The following is an 18,854-nucleotide window of genomic DNA, read 5'->3' as shown; positions in this document are numbered from 1 at the left end:
ATTTCCCCCACCCCCACCCCGGCTCCCCGCGTCCTCCACAGGCTGGGGCTTGGGGAGGGGGCGCTCGGTGGGCGACAGAGGGCCTGGGAGGGCTGGGTTACCCGCCTGAGAGCGGATCTGGGCCGCCAGGGTGGCCGGGGACGCCCCCTTCCCCGGCGGGCGCCGCCCACAGCCTGCGCAGTGCGCCCGGGTGGGGGAAGCCGGGAGGGCGCCCCCGATCCCCCGCTCCCAGCCGGGGCGGGCCCCGGCCCCCAGAGGCCCGGGTGGGTGGGCGTGCCCGCGGCGCAGGTGGCCGCCCCCCGCGTCCCCGGCCGCCCCGGAGTCCCGGGGGCCGGGGCCGCGGCCGCGTCGGGCGCCCTGCGCGGGCCCGGGGGGCGGGGCGGGGCGGGGCGGGGCGGGGCGGGGCCTCGGCGGCCCCCTCCCCCGGCCCCGGGCTCCGGCTCTGCGCGGTGGCGGCAGCGGCGGCGGTGGCACGGGGACCAAGGTGAGCGGCGGCAACGCGTCCCGGAGGCCCAGCCAGGGAAGGGGTCCCGGTGGGCCGGGGGCGGGGGCCACGCACGCCCCTCGGAAGGCGGGGGCCCGGGCGGTGCCGGCGGAGTGGCGTGTGTGTGCGCGCGCGCCCGCGTGTCGCGCCGAGTGCGGGGACATGGGGTGGGGTGCGGTGGGGGGGTCGGGCGGTCCCCGTGGTCGGGGGCCTCTCCCACCTCGGTCTCCTGGGGGCTCCCCAGCTCGTCCTCCTTCGAGGTCTCTCTCCTCGCCCCCCCCGCCCCGCCCCCCTTCTCTTCTCTGTCTCTTGAGTTTCCCTCTGTCTCTGCATGTCCGTCCAGCGGCTTGTCCAGCTGCCTCGTTTCCTGGTCGTTCTTCCCCCACCGTGCCCCCTCCCCATCGCAGCCCTCCCCTCCCTCTCCCTGCCCCCCTTAATAGAGCAAACAAAGATGCTCGAGGAGGGGGATCGCTCCTTTCTGAGCCCTGTCCTGGCTCAACATGCGGCCCCACCCCTCTGGCCTCTGGCCTGGGCCTCCAGCCACCTTCCTGCAGGGAGCTGGCCCTGCAGAGCGTGGGGGTGGGTTTGGGGCAGCAGGGCATCTGAGGGCAGTGGAGCATGTAGAGTCTGTGCCCTGAACCTGGGGACACCCCCCCCATCCCATGAGAGGTGGCACGCTGGGCAGATCTGCTTGGTCAGGAGGCTGAGCCTCTGGCAAAATCAGATCATGCACTAGCCCCCACTCACATGAGCAACGCCTGACGCTTTCTAAGATTTGTTTCCCAGGGAGCGGCCATAGGGGAGAACTTGCTGGGTGGGGGCAGGGTCCGTGGCTGGAGGGTCACGGGGTGTGGTCTCACCCCTGCTCGGCCTGGCCCCTTCCTGGGGGTGACCGCCACCTCCCCATCCGTGGCATGGGGCAGCAGTGAGAGCCGGGTGCAGCTGCCGTAACGACCGTGTGAGATGGCCATCGCGTCCAGGTGACTGGCAGGGTTCTTGGCGAGAGCCTGGCAGTGCCCGAGGCCCCCCAGGATCCCAAAGGCCAATCCCTGGACTGCATCTGGAGAGGGAGAGCCAGCTCCCTGGGGCCTCTCAGACCTGCTGTCCCAGGCCCAACCCAGGGACCTTTCTTGGAGGGATAAACTGGGGGCTCCAGGAGCGGAGCCTGGAACCATCAGACTGTCCTCTTTCATGACGGTTTGATAAGATGCCGATTCCTGGGCTCCTGTCCTCACCCCTGATGGGGCCCCAGGGATCTGCATTTTACAACACCCCCCCGCCCCTTCTGATGCATGCTCAGGTGTGAGCACCCCTGGGTGGTAGCATTGCCTGATGGGACAAGGTCGTGTAGCTCCCTCTGGCTGGCAGGCAATGGGGCGGACCCAAGAGGAGCCCATCCATTCTAGGGGCATGGCCTTACTGTGTCCCTGGACAGGCCACGTCCCCTCTCAGGGCCCAAGTCCACATCAGAACGAGGAGGTTAGGGTTTCCCAAGGGTCTTTCCTGCCAAACGGTCTGGGATGCCGAGCCCTTTGTTTCAGTGGAGGTAGCAGGTGGGTGGGAGCTACAGATTCAGGCAGACGTGTGCCAGCATCCCAGGACCACTGCTGGCTGGCTGTGTGGCCCTGGGCAAGTCACTTAGCTTCTCTGGGCCTCAGTTGCCTAATCTGAAAGCTGGGAATCATAACATTACTGACTCCCTATGGGTCGTCGGGATCCAAAGCGGCTCAACGCCTGACACGTCGCCAGCCCACTGTGAATGGGGGCGGTCCCCGTCGTGAGAGAGGCTGGCACTCTGTGTGTCTCGGCTGTTTTCACTGTCTGGCGATGGGGACAGTCACATGGACTTAATTTCTCATCAGCAGGGAAAGTGGTCGTGCAGAAACATTTGTTAGCTAATGGATTTTTTGTTTCTAATGGGTGGCTTAAAAGGCCTGAGGATGGCCGTGCAGAATTGCCTGGGTGGCGTTTTGTAGGATCTGGCTGGGCGCCGGTGCCAGCTCCCTTGCTCAAGGCAGAGACAACACCCTTGTCTCCCGGGCGACTCCCAGCAGAGTCAGGAGAGCAGAAACCCAGGAGGGACCGGGATGGGAGAAGGGAGGAGAAAGCCCTGAGCCTCACCAGGTGCCCAGTTTGTGGACAGAAACAAAACCATCTTCCAGGATATCTTTGGGGACAGCAGAGCTCTCAAGGTGCCCTGAGAGGGACAGGGACAGTCATGCATTCATTTATCCATGCCCTTGCTCGTTTCCACGGACCTTCTCTGGGCCTGGTGGGTGGCGAGGGCCGCCAGGGAGGCAGAGACCCACACAGGAAGGGGGAGGCCACAGACGCACCGTGTGGGATGGGCGTGACCCGGTCAGATATTCCGTCAGTGTCCTCCGGGTCAAGGGCAGGGACAGGAAGTCCTGCCTCAGGACTCACCCTGAAGCCCGGGCGGCCCTCGAGGCGGCAGACCCTGAGAAGGCCCAGGACTGGAGGCAGGAGGTGTGATTAGGGCTGCGGGCTGTGATGAAGACGTGGGTTAGTGAGACAAGGAGGTGACTTCCTGTGTCACCTTCTTTTTTGCTTTTAACCACATCCCCCTTTTATGTCTCAAGATCGAATCGCAGTGGGGGAGCACCTAGTGGGGTGGGAGAAGTCTGCTGAGCCGAGTTCTGGTGACTCAAGAATCCGAGTGTCTCTGGGGAGCAGCCTGGATGCCACTGCCTGTGGGTCTTGGCTCTGGCCTCAGACTCTGGGCTCTGGGTGGCCTGGAGGAAGAGCCAGCAGGGGCCAGGGAGGGGCTGGAAAGCCTGGAGACCCCAGAGTCAGGTCCACCTGCCGGAAATCCCAGCAACACCATTTGTTTGGAATGATTTTTATTTTTTTCCATCAGAGCTGGTTTACAGTGTTCTGTCAATTTTCTCCTATACAGCAAGGGGACCCAATCACACATACGAGTACATATTCCTTTTTCTCACATTGTCGTGCTCCATCCTAACTGACTAGATAGAGTTCCCAGTGCTGCACAGCAGGCGCTCATTGCTTATCCATTCCAAAGGCAATAGTTTGCATCTATTACTCCCAAATTCCCAGTCCATCCCACTCCCCACCCCTGCAACCACAAGTCTCTTCTCCATGTCCAGGATTTTCTTCTCTGCCAGCAGCACCATTTTTTAGCTGTGTGGCCGCGAGAAAGCTGCCTAACCTCTCTGAGCTTCAGTGCTCTCACTTGCGTAGTGTAGATTAGAAAACACAGCTTAGGTGATGAAGACCTGGGTTCAGGAACCAGGCTGCTTGGTGGGTTCAGATCTCATCCCCACCTCTCACCAGGTGCGTGATGTTGGCAAGTCCCCGAAGGTCTCTGTGTGCCCCGGTTTCTTCATCTGGGAAGCAGCGATGACCGCACACCTGCCGCCTAGGGCCCTGGTGAGGGCTCTGTGGCTACATGAAGGGCCCCCGGGTCAGTGCCCTGTGTTGGTGGGATGGAGTGGTGTGCGGTGACGTGCTCTGGCAGTGACAGTGGCTTGCAGTCAGGCTGGCCTGGCATTAGCCCTGGAGTTCCTGTTAGTATTAGTGTTGAAACCCACTGCCAGGGTCAGGAGATGGCTGTGGGTGAGGAGATGTGACAGGGCCCTTTGGTGCCCGGCACAGAGAAGCCTCAGGGGATGCTGGCACCCAGCCACGCCCTCTGGGAGAGCAGAGGGGACCCAGGGGCAAGAGGGTCCTTCTGAACAGGTTCTTAAGAAAATCAGTGTAATTCGGTTCCCTGAGGGGTGCTGCTCTCCTCTGTTCTGACTCCAAACCGTGGGTTTACTCCTGGAAGGAGGAAGGGGTCGGCTGTTCCCTGAGCACCTGCTGGGTGCCAGGCCCTGTGTGAAGTCTTCCCGAGGCACCATCTCATTAACTCCTCCCAACCAGCCCAGGAAGTGATCGTGGCCATGCCCAGTTACCAGATGGGCAAACTGAGGCTCGGAGAGGCCAAGGGCTGCCCAGGGACGCAGGCAGCAAGGAGCAGAGCTGGGGCTCAAACCCCAGGGTCTCTGGCACGAGGCGTGCTTGCCCGCTTTCCGCCACACTACGTGGTAAAGGAATGTCGCCAAGATGCCACACCGTCAGGAGCTGCGCCATGGGCTCCTCTGACCTCAGTGGAAGTCCTGCTTGTTTCATGGAAAGTTCTTTTTTTTTTTTTTTTTCTTGGTGTTTTAGGGCTACACCCATGGCACATGGAGGTTCCCAAGCTAGGGGTCAAATCGGAGCTGTAGCTGCTGGCCTGCACCACAGCCACAGCAACACCAGATCCAAGCCGCATCTTTGACCTACACCACAGCTCACGGCAACACAGGATCCTCAACCTGTGAGTGAGGCCAGGACCTGCATCCTTGTGGATACTAGTCAGATTCATTACCCTTGAGCCACGAAGGGAACTCCCCATGGAAGGTCCGTAAGGGTTCGCTTTCTGTGCCATCAGCTGGGCTGGTTAAAAGCCTTCTTTGTGTTGCCAAAGCAGCTTCTCCAGCAAAACCAATCTGCCTGGAGCCATTTACACCCCTTTGAGTCTGACGGGGGTGGGGTTACTCTGCAGCTTGGCTTTCAAAGCTCTGAAATGGGAATTTTTATTTCTGCCCTGGTTAACTCCCGTGGGTGGGTGGGTAGAGCTGTGAGATGATAACAGCCAACACACATACAGCCCTTGACAGGTACCTAGAAAACGTCTTACCTGTGTGCCCTCATTTTACCTTCTGAGGCCTCCTGAGGTTGTTGCATGATCCCATTGTATAGACGAGGAGGGCACAGCACAGAGAAGTCAGGATCGTGCCCAAGGTCACACAGCTGGTAAGACAGCGGGTCTGATTCAGATGGCCTAGAGCCAGCCAGTGAGGCCACTTCTTGGTGGATAGACATGAGACCTCTTGCTTGATTATTCCCAGTGACAGGGAGCTCACTACCTCACAAGCCCCTGTGATTGTTAGCCTAGGACTTGGGTAGTTGGTGGCGATGGTCCATGGTGCAGTAGACTCCACTTAGGAGAGGATCTTAGGCTTGGCTTTGGCTGTGCTGGGTCTGAGGTGCTGGCAGGCCGACTGTGGAGAGATGGGGAGGGGGGTTCTGCATACTTCCTTACTCACAGTGCTGTCCCTTTCATCCCCCCCAGACCAAATCTGAGGCTGAGCGCACAGGGGGTTAGACAGTGGGTGCCCAGTAAATCCTTGCAGTGGACCAATCCTATTTCTAAGGAAAATGTTAAATTATAAAACCAGGAGTCCCCATCGCAGCTCAGCAGAAATGATTCTGACTAGTATCCATGAGGACGCAGGGTTGATCCTTGGCCTTGGTCAGTGGGTTAAGGATCCGGCGTTGCTGTGAGCTGTGGTGTCGCAGATGTGTCTTGGTGTCGCAGATGTGGCTCGGATCCCTAGTTGCTGTGGCTGTGGTATAGACCAGCAACTAGAGCTCTGATTCGACCCCCAGCCTGGGAACCTCCATGTGCCGTGGGTGCAGCCCTTCAAAAGCAAAACAAAATTATGAAATCAACATAGGGAGTTCCTATTGTGGCTCAGCAGGTTAAGAGCCCAGCTAGTAACCATGAGGATGCGGGTTCAATCCCTGGCCTCGCTCCATGGGTTAAGGATCCAGTGTTGCCGAGAGCTGTGGTGTAGATCACAGAAGCGGCTTGGATCCCATGTTGCTGTGGCCGCAGTGCAGGCCGGCAGCTCTAGTCCCAATTTGATCCCTGGCCCGGGAACTTCCATAGGCCACGGGTGCGGCCCTAAAAAGGAAATTAATTAATTAATTAATTAATTAATGAACACACACATACATACATACATAGATAAATAAATACATAAATGAAAGATGAAACCGCCACGGCCATGTCATACTGGAAACACAACCCCACTTTTACCTATTACCTGGAAAAGAAGGCTCACTTTTACCTGCAGCCTTCACCCCTGAGCATCATCATTCCAGTCTCTTTTCAATTGATAATCTCGGCCTAGAACTGCTTCCACCTGACGGCACCCCCCACGCGTCCTTCCGCAGCCTGTTCGTTTTCCTTTGCTCTGATGCTGCGAGCGTCTCCCCCGTTGCTAGGATGCTCCGGTAGCTCCTAGAGCGCGAGGATGATTCTGTCCTGACCGCACAGTAGCCTCTGGTCGTGTGTCTTGGCCTGTCCCCTGTCTGTGGAGCCTCCACGCGGACAGGGGTGTAAAGAGCCGATGCTGACCCCCAAGGTCACACCCTCGAGGTCCAACAGGACGGCTGGTCAGCGCCGCCAGGCTGTGTGACCTCAGGCCGGGCCCTGCCCCTCTCTGCGTCTCAGGTTCCTGCTCTGCTCGGAAATGGGGGGAAGACCCTCACAGGACAGGGCTGCCGGGAGGAGAAAACAAGGGAATGTGACGTCAGTGACGTGGCGGGGGCGGGGGCGTGAAAGGCGCTACCTGACCCTACTGGTACTGTTGTCCTGTTGTCGTTACTATTCATTATTGTTGTTGTCGTCGGTATTTAGGTCCTGTCACCCCAGTTAAATTGCGGAGCCCTGCAGTCAGGAGCCAGGCTCTGTACTTGCCTGTGTCTGACCCCTGAACACGCTCTGGAATGTTTATTGATTTGATTCTCAACATTCAGGTCCCTCCAAATAGAATGAGTCTCCACGTGGGCAAGGCGCTGGGAGGCTTTTCACTGACCCAGTCTCAGGCACGGTGATCATCAACCACATTTTATTTGATTTATTGTTTTGTTGTTGTTGTTGTTGTTGTTTTGCCTTTTCTACGGCTGCTCCCGCGGCATATGGAGATTCCCAGGCTAGTAGTCTGATCGGAGCTGTAGCCGCTGGCCTACGCCGCAGCCACAGCAACGCAGGATCCGAGCCGTGTCTGTGACCCACACCACAGCTCACGGCAACGCCGGATCCTTCACCCACTGGGCAAGGCTAGGGGTCGAACCTGCAACCTCATGGTTCCTAGTCGGATTCGTTAGCCACTGAGCCACGATGGGAACTCCTCAACCTCATTTTAGAAACAGGCTCAGAGAGCACAATGGGCCTGCCCAAAGTCACACAGTAGGAAGAAGAGAGCCAGGAAGACTTCCTGGAGGCGGCAGCAGTGGCACTGGGCCAGCAGGACGGGGCATGTGACTGGGCCAAGGGGCAGAGTGCCCGTGTTCTGGGGGGTGGTGCAGAGGAGCCGGGGAGCTGTCCGGGGCAGGACAGGGCCCAGCGCCCAGCACAGTGCGGGGCAGAGCGTGGATGAGGCTTGAGGCCATTTGCTGAACTGAACTGCCCTGAAGTGACAACAGGGCAGGAATGAGCCAGCTGTCTGGGCCCCTGACCCCACCGGCACCCCATCCAGCCACTTCCTTCTGTCCGGGCAGGAAAGGGTGCTCCGAGGGATGGGAGACCTCAGGCACCTTCCTGCGGCCTGCTCTGGGAGCAGTGATAAAATATTTATCAGAAGTGCCGGCAGCCGGCCTTTCCTGCACAGGGTACAGCAGGGGGCAGTTCTCGCCCTGGGCCTACAGCCTCGCCGAGTCCCGCTGAGTCACTGGGAAGCCCAGGAGCCACCTGCCCACGCCCTCCTCAGCCCCTCTGCCCTTTGGCCACATGGGGGCCTCGTAATATGTAAGCCTTTCGGCTGCCCACAGAGCCGGGGCATCCAGTGTGGTTAGTGCTGAGGGTTTCGGAGCTCTCGCAGCGGCCAAGGTCACGGGCAGAGGCGGCCAGTGGGACGAGATCCCCCAGGTGCCCACCCACCCCTGCGGGCTCCCACCTCTTAGTACTCCTGGCACCCAGCAAGGTAGGTCCTTTGCCCGTCTGTCAGGTGATGGGGACCCCCCCCGCCGAGGCTCACGGCAGGGACGCCGCGGGTCAGGTCTCTCACTGTCAGGGGCTGAGCAGAGATTTGGCCCTTGGCCGTCTGACCCCTGCCACCACCACGAGGCCAGAGTCCGCTCTCGCCCGGAGTCAGGGCCTGGGGGTTCTGCCCGCCCCAGCGTGACGCGGAGCTGTGACTTCAGGTTTGTGCTTTTGATTTTCAGAGTAACAGCAACAACAAAAAACAGTAGCAGATGGCTCCTTCCTACCCCGCGTGGTGTGGGTGGAAGGACAGGGCTCGCAGCTTCCTTTGTTCATTCATTCATAAAGCAGCGTTCCAGGCCCCAGGGGCCCGTGGGGGACACCTAGGCCGTGGTTGGGGATGCCCTCGGAGCCGCAGAGGGCTGGCTTCTGCGCCTGGGCCCACCCGCTCCTGGCACCCGTGCTCTGTGACCGCTGGTGGGTTGCCCCACCTCTCTGAGCCTCGGTCTCTGATTGATTTGTGCATGGGGGGTAAAGGCTGCTTTCTCGAGTGTGGATCACACCTCTGTCCTTGTTCTCGGTCGCATCTCCACGTCGGCCTGCCAGGCATCCATCGGCCTTTGGAACCGTCTGGTTTCCAGAGAGGTCCCGGCAGGCAGGCCTCACGGTTGGTTCTCCGCAGGAGATAATCCGGCACCCGTGCCCCAGCAGCCCTTGCAGATCCGACGGTTGAAGGTGGAAGCTTTTTCCAAACTCGGTTCTGAAGGGAGCTGGGCCCTGAGCCGTGTGGGTGGCCAGGGGTCATCTCCCCTTCCCGGCCTGCCTGGGCATGGGTTCGTCTCACCCTCTGCCTTGCCCTCCTCCTGCTTCCTCCGCCCTTCCTCTGTCCTGAATTCTTTTCCTTCCCTTCTTCGCTGGGGGCTTTTGTTGGTTCTTTAAGTCCCTGCAGGAGGATGCCCTCCTCCTCCAAGAAGCCCTCCTGGCTGCCCTGTGCCTCCCCAGGCAGGGCGGGAGGCACCCCTCCTCTGCCCCCTTACCCTGGACGCCTGACTTTTATCTGGGACCCAGCACTGGCTCTGTCCCCAGTGGCCCTCCCTCCAGCCCGGGGCTCTGAGGGCAGAACTCCGCTGGATTTACCTCTGGACCTCTGGGCTGGCACAGGGTGGGACCAACAGCATCCAAGGAGCGGGAGAGGGGGTGACGGATGGCAGGGCTGGCTGGGGCTTTAGGGACATGTGGGCAGGAGCAAACGTGGAAGGTATGAACTCACTGCGTTTCTGTGAACTGGCTCTGCAGACAGCAACCCCGTTTTTCCTGGCCTTCACAGACGTTCAGCTAGGAGAATGGGAAACAAGGATTCGGGGGGCTGAGACTGTGGTGGGGCAGAGCCCCAGGGGTTGGCAGTGCTGGCCTCCTCCTGTGGGAGCTTTGTGACCCCAAGTGACACAGGCCCTCTCTCAGGCCTGACGTTCGGTAGGCAAACCCAGCGTTTATTCGTGCGAGGGAAGCAGGAGGACAGCAGGTGCTTGCGTTCTTGGGGTGCTCCCGCGTGCGTCGGACCAGCACTCACAGCCCGGCACGGAGAAAAGAGTGGAGGCGTTCCTGTTGTGGCTCAGCAGGTTAAGAACCCAACATAGTACCTGTGAGGATGCAGGTTCAATCCCTGGCCTCACTCCGTGGGTTAAGGAGCCAGCGTTGCCATAAGCTGTGGTGCAGGTCACAGATGCAGCTCAGATTTGATGCTACTCTGGCTGTGGCCCAGGCCGGCAGTGGCAGCTCTAATTCACCCCCTAGCCTGGAAACTTCCATATGCCGTAAGTGCGGCCCTAAAAAGAAAAAAAGAGACAGGAAGGAGATGCACCCTGATGGCAGCAAAAACTTTCTCTGGCGGTTTGTTTCCTCTTCCAGCTTTTTTGTGTTTTTCCAGTTTTCGTGAGTGCATGTGATGACGTGGTCTGTGTGTTGAGAGTCTTGTGCCTTCGAGGCACCTGTGCCAGAGACACAGCGCCTGCCGCCGGGACACTCAGTCTGTTGGAGAGAGCCCTCCTCCCTCTGACGGCCCTGACACAGTCTGATGGGGGAGGCTGCGGGGACGCGGCCCCGTGGCGTGATGGAGTGGTCTCAAGGGAAGCCCAGGGAGGCCCTGGCCCAGCACAGGAGGCACCTGGGGACAGGGCTCCGGGGAGAACCCACAGAAGAGGGAAAGACGTTGATTTCACAAGTCCAGCTGGAACGAGCTTCAAGCAGCCAAAAGGAGATTAATGCGGACACCCCCAGTGTGGACCCGAGGGCATGTGGGAGCGGCCCCAGGGGTGGCAGAAACAAAGCAGGTGGGTCCGAGAGAGGGCGGGCTCAGGATGCTCTGGCTCCGGCCAGCTGAGGATGGAGGCAGGTGGGGAACACATGGGGGGGGGCAGTGCAGGTGAGGTGTCTTCTGCTTTACCTTGACCTCTGTGCTAATGGGTCAAGGTGGCCGGCCGTTGACCCCGAGGCTAAAGGGACCTCCAGGAGGGGGTGTGGGGTAGGGAATGTCCCTGAGCTCAGGTGGGTTTCCCTCCTGCATGTGCTAACACAGGGGACTCTGTGCTGTAGGCAGGGGGAGGGGAGGGGAAGGAGGAAGCCCACCAGGCCCCGTCCAGGGCCCACCCTTCTCCTTCCCCTGCTTCACCAGGAGTGGGCGAGGGTCCTCGGCCCCTGTGGATTTTGAGCTGGGCAGGCAAGGTGGGCAGAGAAGGCGGTGTGGGCTGGGCCCCCCGGGGGCAGGGGCTAGACATATGCCCAGTGTGGGCACCCACCCCCCACCCCGGGAAAGTGAGGGCATCTCCTCTCCCTCCACCATATTCTAGCTTCCTTCTGGAGCAGTTATGAGGCCACACAGGCACTGAGGCTGCCTCAGGGTAAAAGATGTGGCCAAGGTCACATTCAAATCCAGCGCTTAGCTCAGGTTCTGGTGCGTATTAGGTTCTCAAGAAATAAGTTCTTTCTTTGTCCCCCCATGCTCTTTAGGGCTGCACCCCAAGCAGGGAGGGATCTCACTCTCTGAGCCTCCTGGGGAATGCGTCCCTGCAGCACGTGGCCTAGACAGTACTGTCCTCCAAGTGCAGTGGTGTGTATGCTAAGGTGGGCCTTGTGGAGAAGACTGTGGTGGGTGAGGTCACCCTGAGCAGGGTTTTGCAGGATGAATAGGAGTTGGCCGACCAGACCAGGCTTAGGGAAAGGTCATCACAGTCAGTGAAGGACAAGCACATGGACATGAACTGGCCTGGCCACCAGGAAGTAAGTTGGCTTCCGCTTTCATTTGCTCAGGAGGCTTCAAGGAGGCTCTTGACCCCCTCCTCCTCTCCCCACAGACAACCGTGAGCTGACAGCCTGGGCTCCTGGTAAGGGGCTGGGAGCTTGGGACCAATCACCCCCTGTCTCATCCCTGCAGAGAATCCTAGGAGAACCCTCTCCTGTCACCTGCCTGAGTCTGGGGAAACCCCATGGGCCATGCCAGTCACAGGCGGAGCCGTGTGGCTTTTGCAGCGATGGCAGCCCCAGCTCGCGGGCTGACTTCTCACCTCGGTCCCCACCCCATCTGCCACCCACGCCGGGAACCACAGAAAAAGAGCCCGGGCTTCTGTGACTCAAAAACAGAAACTGCCGAGACCTGAGTGGGGAGCCCCTGGAGGTCAGGCCGGGGGCTGGGCTGGGCCACGCGCCCACGCCCAGTGCCCCAGAGGACGGCTCCAGGGGAATAGGCGGCAGGATGCTGTCCCCGTGCCAGCTCCTGGCCTCGGCCCTGTCGGCTGTGGATCTGCCCAGGCCCCACCTCTTGGGCGTGCAGAGCAGCCGCGCCTGGACCCCGCGCTGGCCCTGGGTCCCATCTCACAGATGGAGAGACTGAGGCTCGGGAGGATGGGGCAGTGAGCTGTGGGGAGGGGCGGGTGACTGCATCCACGGTAGGGAGTTGGGAGGAGGGCGCCTGGACCTGAGGCCGGCCTGGCTAACCCGCCCCCAGAGAAGGGCTTCCCAACTGATGCAGATCCAGGAGGGTCCTAGCAACAGGCTGGGGGCAGGGCCTGGGGCTTTGCAGCTCCACGAGCCACCTGTGACCCCAGCCCCGGGCTCCCAGAGCCCAGAGCTGTGGATGCGCATCATCTGAGCCTCCCGGGAAGGAGGGGTTCCCGAAGGCCCTCACCTCTCATTCCATACCCGCGTCTCCTCCACCCCTGCCGCCACCCTGAGAGGTGCCCACTCATGATGGTGGCATCAGATGGGAGGCTCAGACGGGGCCCCACAGGGCCTGGGGTGGAGCGTGGGGTGGGGAGCAGTCAGGAGGTCTGAACCCCAAGAGGTGTGTGTTGGGGGGCTGTGGCTGGCGGGAGCTCCCTCTGCATCCAAGCTCCCTCTCTGGGGACATGAAAACCCCGAGGAGGGTGGTTGACAGCATGGTTTCAGGACACTCACAGAAGGGAAGCAAAGTCACAAGATTCATCACTTACGGGTCCCAGCAATGGGGGTGTGGGTGCATAATGAGTGGGGGAAGGGCAGTCCTCCGTCCCAGGTCAGGGGAGCAGGACACAGGGAGCAGGGGGTAGCCCTGTTGCTTATAAGGTGGCTGGGGCAGAGGTCACTGACTTTCCTCAGGCTCAAGTTTAAGTGCCCGGGGAAAAGCCAGCCGGGAACCTGGGGCGGGAATCTTAAGTGCAGGGCCTTCCCTGGTGGCTCCCAGCCCTTCTCTGCCCCTGGGGCTCTGGCTCCTGCCTCCCAGGCCCCCTCCCACTTCCGCTCCCTCTACCTGCCCTGTCTGTGTGGTTCCTTCCCCCTGTGACACCTGGAGAGAGAGACCTGGCCAATCTGACAGCAGCGCCCCCGCCAGCCCCTCCCCATCCCCGCCATCGCCATCAGGCGCAGGTCTAGGGCTGACACCTGCAGGAGGCCAGGGGTGCTGGGGTGAGAAGGAGAGGCCAGAGGGCCACCTCCTGCCTGCGTCCCGACTGCCTACGTGACCGCGCGCTGTCCCACCCAGAGCTCCCCCCAGGGACCGTTGTCAGGTTCTGTGGTGGCCCGTGTAGTTGCAGAGCATGGGGCCCGGCCCCTCGCGATGGCTCAGCTGGCATCCTCCTCAATGCCACGATCAATCCAGTTCCTGGCATCGCATCTGCGCCACGGTGAGGTCACCGCGCCAGGCCTGTCTGCAGCATCACCGCCGCTGGAGGCACTTCTAACGCTGCACCCACAGCCCCTTCTGTTACTGGCCTCCTGTGACTCTCCAGGGCCGGGGCAGAGTGGCAGCCTCTGGGGACCGGCTTCCGCTGCAGTAGGTGCTTTTACAATGATGACTTGATGGGGGGTAGCTGGAGTGATGGCGTGAGGTCTGTGGCCTCCGGGCCAGAGCTGGGCTTGACTGCCTCGCTTCCACTTACCGCTGTGCAGCGGGCAGGGCAGCTCCTGGAGCCTCAGTTTCCCCGTTGGGAAGATGCAGATGGAAATTCTGACCTGCTGGAAGTAGGGGTGGGACGGGGGGGCCAGCACCTAGTACGACCTCAGTATTTGCTCCTTTTCACCATAATTAAGACAGTCCTGGGAGTTCCCGTTGTGACGCAGCAGAAATGAACCTGACTAGTGTCCATGAGGATGCGGGTTTGATCCCTGGCCTCGCTCAGTGGGTTAAGGATCCAACATTTCTGTGAGTTCCGGTGTAGATCGCAGACACGGCTCGGATCCCGAGTGGCCGTGGCTGTGGCTGTGGCCGGCAGCTGCAGCTCTGATCGACCCTTAGCCTGGGAACTTCCATATAATGCAGGTGTGGCCCTAAAAAAAAAAAAAAAAAAAAAAAAGGCAAAATAAATAAATAAATAAAAGACAGTCCTGCTCGAGGCCTCAGTCTTTCTGTCTATTAAATGGACAGCTGGGCTACCTGAAGTCCTGTGGCCTTTGGGCAGGGCTCCTTGTGGGAAACATCAGGGCTCAGAAGGCCTGGGAGGCACAATTGGGCCAGGTTATCCAGCGTCCTTTCTGGTAGGAAACAAGGGGCAGGTGGCTTTTGTTAAATGCTTGTGTCATTCCCAAACTTAAACCAAGTTCATGGCAAGGAAAGTGTAAGAACTTCAGACACGGGTGTGTAAGAGGGCTGGAGAGGCCGGGACTCCAGGGGCCTGGAACAGGTGTCTTCCCATCCCCTGCCCCGGACACCTCTGGAAGTGGGATCCTCCCAGTCTCTTGCTCTCCCAGCCCCCCATGCACCCCTACTCCGAGCCCCTCCGCAGGAAGTGGAGTCTGATTGCTGCGGCTCCCCTGCTGTGGAGGCTGCAGGGGAAATGCCCCGTTTGAGGCTCCCCACCCCGGTCTCACCCCCATGTGCCACGGGACCATCCCTGCCCCTCCTGCAGCCTATCAGCCCTGTCTGTGAAGCACGGATGGCAGTATCTGCATCAGAGGGTATTGGGGCAGCATGACTCTATGTGTGCACCCCTCAGGCCCATGCCTGGCTACTAGAAAATGCCCCTAATATAATACCTGTGGTTGTGATAGTGCTACAATCATTCTCAAGATGTTCCTGGAGTTTAAAAAAAAAAAGTGCTAGGAGATCTAGTACACTTGTGAGATATGGACTGTTTTTTTTTTACCTTGAGCTTCCTGGCAACAAAAGCAAAAAGGGAAAGAGGGCCACTCACTAGATTCATAATCCTCTTAGGAGGAAAATACAGATTTTCCTGTCATGAAACCCAAGGGATCGTCCTCCCAGGAGCCCTCATAAAGGGTTCCCTGTATGATGTACTGAGCAGCACCCTCAGGGCTGCTGTGGTCTGGTTTGATCTAATGACTAGTATCTGGAGCAGGACCTCGGGCTCTCCCAAGTGCAAGGGTGATGGAGCGGGGCATCCTCAGGTGATCTGCAGGGGGGACCATAACCTTGAAATGACTGAAGTTTCATGTGTCATCTTCAAAATCCATGAGGATGTCACCTCAGGCTGTAACTGAGCCGCTTGTATTTAACTATAAAAATAATGTTTTCCCTCCTCCACTCCAAATCTTTGGGTACCACAGATGCTCCACATGGATGGGCCATGTGCTCATTCCTCGGCTTGGCCTGAAGGTGGGGTCCTGGCCTTTTCTGAGGAGCCCATGAAAGCCACACCCTTCCCCCCAGCAAATGGCACATTCACTTTCAGGAGCTATGCAGACAGTGTCAGGGTTTCACAGATCCTGAACTCCAGGGACTTGGCAGGCTCTGATCTGGGGTGACGGGGGGAGTTACAGACCTTCCGGCCCAAGGTCATGAGTATTGTTTCTCCCACTGGGCTCTTGTTAGACATGAACCGCAGAAAGCGCCACTTGCTCTAGAAGTTGTCTATTCTGTGCAAAGCCAGATGTTTTCACTGTGACCCAGACAGGAGTGGAGTTGGTGCCTAACACCCTCGTGGACCCACCAGGCACTCGAGTCCATGGGGGTTTTTATGCCAACTGCGAAACGCCAGGGGAGGACAGGGAAATCAATGCTCAGACTGCATACGATGCTCCATGCTCCCAGGTCCCATCTCCTTGGATGCCCGGATGGGTACTCAGTAAGCTAGGACCTGGCTTTTATAACATCTAGTTCTATTCTTGTCTTCTTTTGTGTCTTTGGTTATGTTAAACAAATTCATTTTACAGTCTCTTCTTTCCTTTAGTTTCTTGGCAGAAGTTCTAGGAATTTCATCCTGACATGTGTCGTGTTTGCTCTCCTTCCCTCATGGTGGCCTGTTTCCTTGTGCTGTGTCATTTGAGATCCTGAGTTTATTTCCAGTCAGTCTTTATCTGGGGCAACCCCCGAGGTCCAGCTTGTGCACCTGCTTCTCCAGAGCATCTTCACGGTGGCTCTGCCTGGTGGCCTGGGGCTGTCACTGCCTGGGGCTGCTTTTAAGGTCACTGGCTTGGGCTCTCCACCAGCCTATCCCAGCCTCCTCTGAGGACAGACCCACAGCTATAGGTTCTCGGGAGATGTGCGGGCTTTTTGGTCAGAGACAGTTTTCTTGTCATCTCCCTTTGTCAGTGGGCAGACCTTTCTTTGGCTCCCCATTTATTAGGCGTGCAGTGCCTCGAGACCCTGGCTTTCTGCAGAGAGCTCCGTTGCATCTCCCATCATCCTGTGTGTGTTGCCGAAACTCAGCCTCTGCCCCCTGGTGCCGAATAGAAACCCAGAGACAGAGTTTGGAAGAAGGAGGGGAAAAAAAAAAAAAAGGTTTTATTGCCTTGCCAGGCAAAAGAGGCCACAGCAGGCTGATGCCCTAAAGACTGTGCACTCCTTTGGAGGAGAATGGGAAGGGGTTTTATAGTCTGGGAGTGGGAAATAGGGCTGCAGATAAGGGCCAGGGTGGATGCAAAGCTTGTATTCTTCAAATCGGGTGTTTAGTGGCCCCAGGACTGGTCCTGGTGGTCGGAAAATGGAGAAGACTTCACCAAGCAGTTGCCTTCTTCCACTTGCGGGGGGTTTAGTTCTGCACAAGAGCTCAAAGACAATGTCCTGTGTATCCTCCGAGGAGGAACCAGGACCTGCCCAGGCTGCACAGTTGGTTCTTGTCGGCTCCTCCCTGGTCTCTGCATCCCTCCCTTCCCTGATTAGCAGCTGTTTGAGCCTGCCCCTTGGAACTCTAGGAAGGTCAGGGAAGCAGAAGCCCATTCCCAACAGGCCAGAAATGGGGACACAGAAAGGCTTTTGTTCCCAGGAGCCCCCAAGGGCCCTGCTCGGTTTTGCTGGTGTCTTATCTCCCTACTGCTGGTTTTAACCTGTGTCTCAGCACCCCCTTCCTACCCCACAAGGCAGCCCAACTGAAACCAACAACATCTCTGACTTGACCCAAACCCAGAGCAAGTTTCGGACGTGAGCCCACGGCTTTTTAATTAGAATCCCTCACCTGGTGCCTGGACTTAACTGAGGCTCAGGTTCTTTGTGCCTCAGCGCAGAAGGAATTCAGCGAGAGCCAACGTGAGAGGCCAGAAGTCGATTTACTGAGATGGGATACTTGCGAGGGATACAAGCAGGCAAGCAAGGAGGCTCTGCCCCGAGGAAGAGGTGGGGCTAGATTTTTATAATCCAAGGAAAGTGGGGGCGGGGAAGAGACCATCTTCTTCCTTGTTCTTTGAGCAGAGGTCAGGCTGACGTCATTAGCTCCTCCTTCGTATCCGAAAAGAGGGTATTTGACCCTGTGAGGTCGAACAAGGACTGCCCTGGTGCTTGGTCAGATCAGCCGAAGGGAGGTAACAGAGGCTAAAACATGTTGAATCATCTCCGGTTTCCGTGTCAGGAGGGTCTCCTCCTTTGGAAGGTCGTTTTTCCCTTAAACGCCTCTCCTTGGTCCTAAGGGTCGTTCTCTTGCTGAACTTGAACTGCAGCCTCCTTTTATCTTTCACGTAATGACCTGAGGCGTAGCTCGTGCTTTTATTTCTGGTTTTATAGTTAAGCAGGGCTGCTTCACTCCAATCTGTCCTGGTGGCTTTCTTGAATGATTATTAACTTACAGTCATCTCCCAGAGTTCCCTAGGTTTCCCTCTCTATCCCCGGTCCCCACCTGGGACTTGCACAACCCCCTGTGTAACTACCCTCCTCCATCCCCGTCAGAACCACTGGGATTTTAGTTCATGGTATTTTCCTGTGACGTCACTCTTACACTAATTACAGTAGAGCTGGGAGAATGTGACAGTCAAGAATACAAACTCTGGATTCAGACCTGGGCTTGAATCCCAGCCCCGCCAGCATGGGATGGGCTGTTTCTCCATCTGTGAAAAGGCAACAGCAGTCGTTGGGGTTGCGGCCCGAGTGCCGGAGAGTGTTGATCAAAAGCAATAAAGTAAAAAAAATGGGTTTATTCGGGAACAACAAAGATCACAACTCAGGCCAGGCAATCTCTGGCGAACCACAGGCAGAGAACCATCCTTTTATAAAGGAGAAGGGGAGTTGGGAGGGGCTGTTATAAACAAAGAGTCCATTGGTGGAAACGGGGAGCTCAGAGTGTAGTGGCTTTTCATTGGCTGAGTGGTAACTAACAGTCTCTCATTGGCTGGGCTGCTGCTGGGTCTTCCTTCCTCCTGCTGGGTAGTGAAGTAGTAACCTTTCTGTTGGAGACACCAAGGTACAGTTCTTCCTGCCGTTGACTAGGCGTGGTAGGTGTGAGAGCTCCCCCTTCTGGCCTCCCAGCTCTATTTTATTTCATTCAAGTAGAGTTGATTTCCAATGTTGTGTTAATTTCTGCTGTACAGCGAAGTGATTCAGTTATACATGTATATATCTGCTTTTTATATACTTTTCCATTATGGTTTATCACAGGATGTTGAATAGCTCCCCGTGCTACACATAGGATTTGTGGTTTATCCATTCTCTATATAATAGTTTGCATCTGCTAATCCCAAACTCCCAATCCATCCCTCCCCAACCCACCTCCCCCTTGGCAACCACAAGTCTCTTCTCTATGGCTATGCTGATTCCATTTAATTAATTAATTTATTTATTTGTTTTTGGCCCCATCCACCCATGGCATGTGAAAGTTCCAAGGCCAGGGATCGAACCCACACCATAGAAGTGACCCAAGCCGCTGCAGTGACAACACTGGATCCTTAACCACTGCTCCACAAGGG

The 18,854-nt window shown here is 58.0% G+C and overlaps 1 protein-coding gene across 1 annotated transcript in view; it reads left to right on the top strand.

The window, feature by feature from the left end:
- Positions 1-431: 431 nt before the first annotated feature.
- Positions 432-18,854, top strand: part of PRR5 (proline rich 5) — a 58,309-nt gene continuing 39,886 nt past the window's right edge. The window contains exon 1 of the mRNA XM_021090910.2: positions 432-484. The gene's annotated coding sequence lies outside the window, so the exon portion shown is untranslated. The remainder of the gene's footprint in view (positions 485-18,854) is intronic.

The sequence above is a fragment of the Sus scrofa genome, chromosome 5 (assembly GCF_054392235.1).
Source record: "Sus scrofa isolate SSC_HxYL_T2T_F1_AM1 chromosome 5, Sscrofa_HxYL_maternal_Yorkshire_Landrace_v2.0, whole genome shotgun sequence".
Classification (NCBI taxonomy): Eukaryota; Metazoa; Chordata; class Mammalia; order Artiodactyla; family Suidae; genus Sus; species Sus scrofa.
Note: the sequence above shows the minus strand (reverse complement) of the source record. Positions and strands in the feature narration are given on the sequence as shown.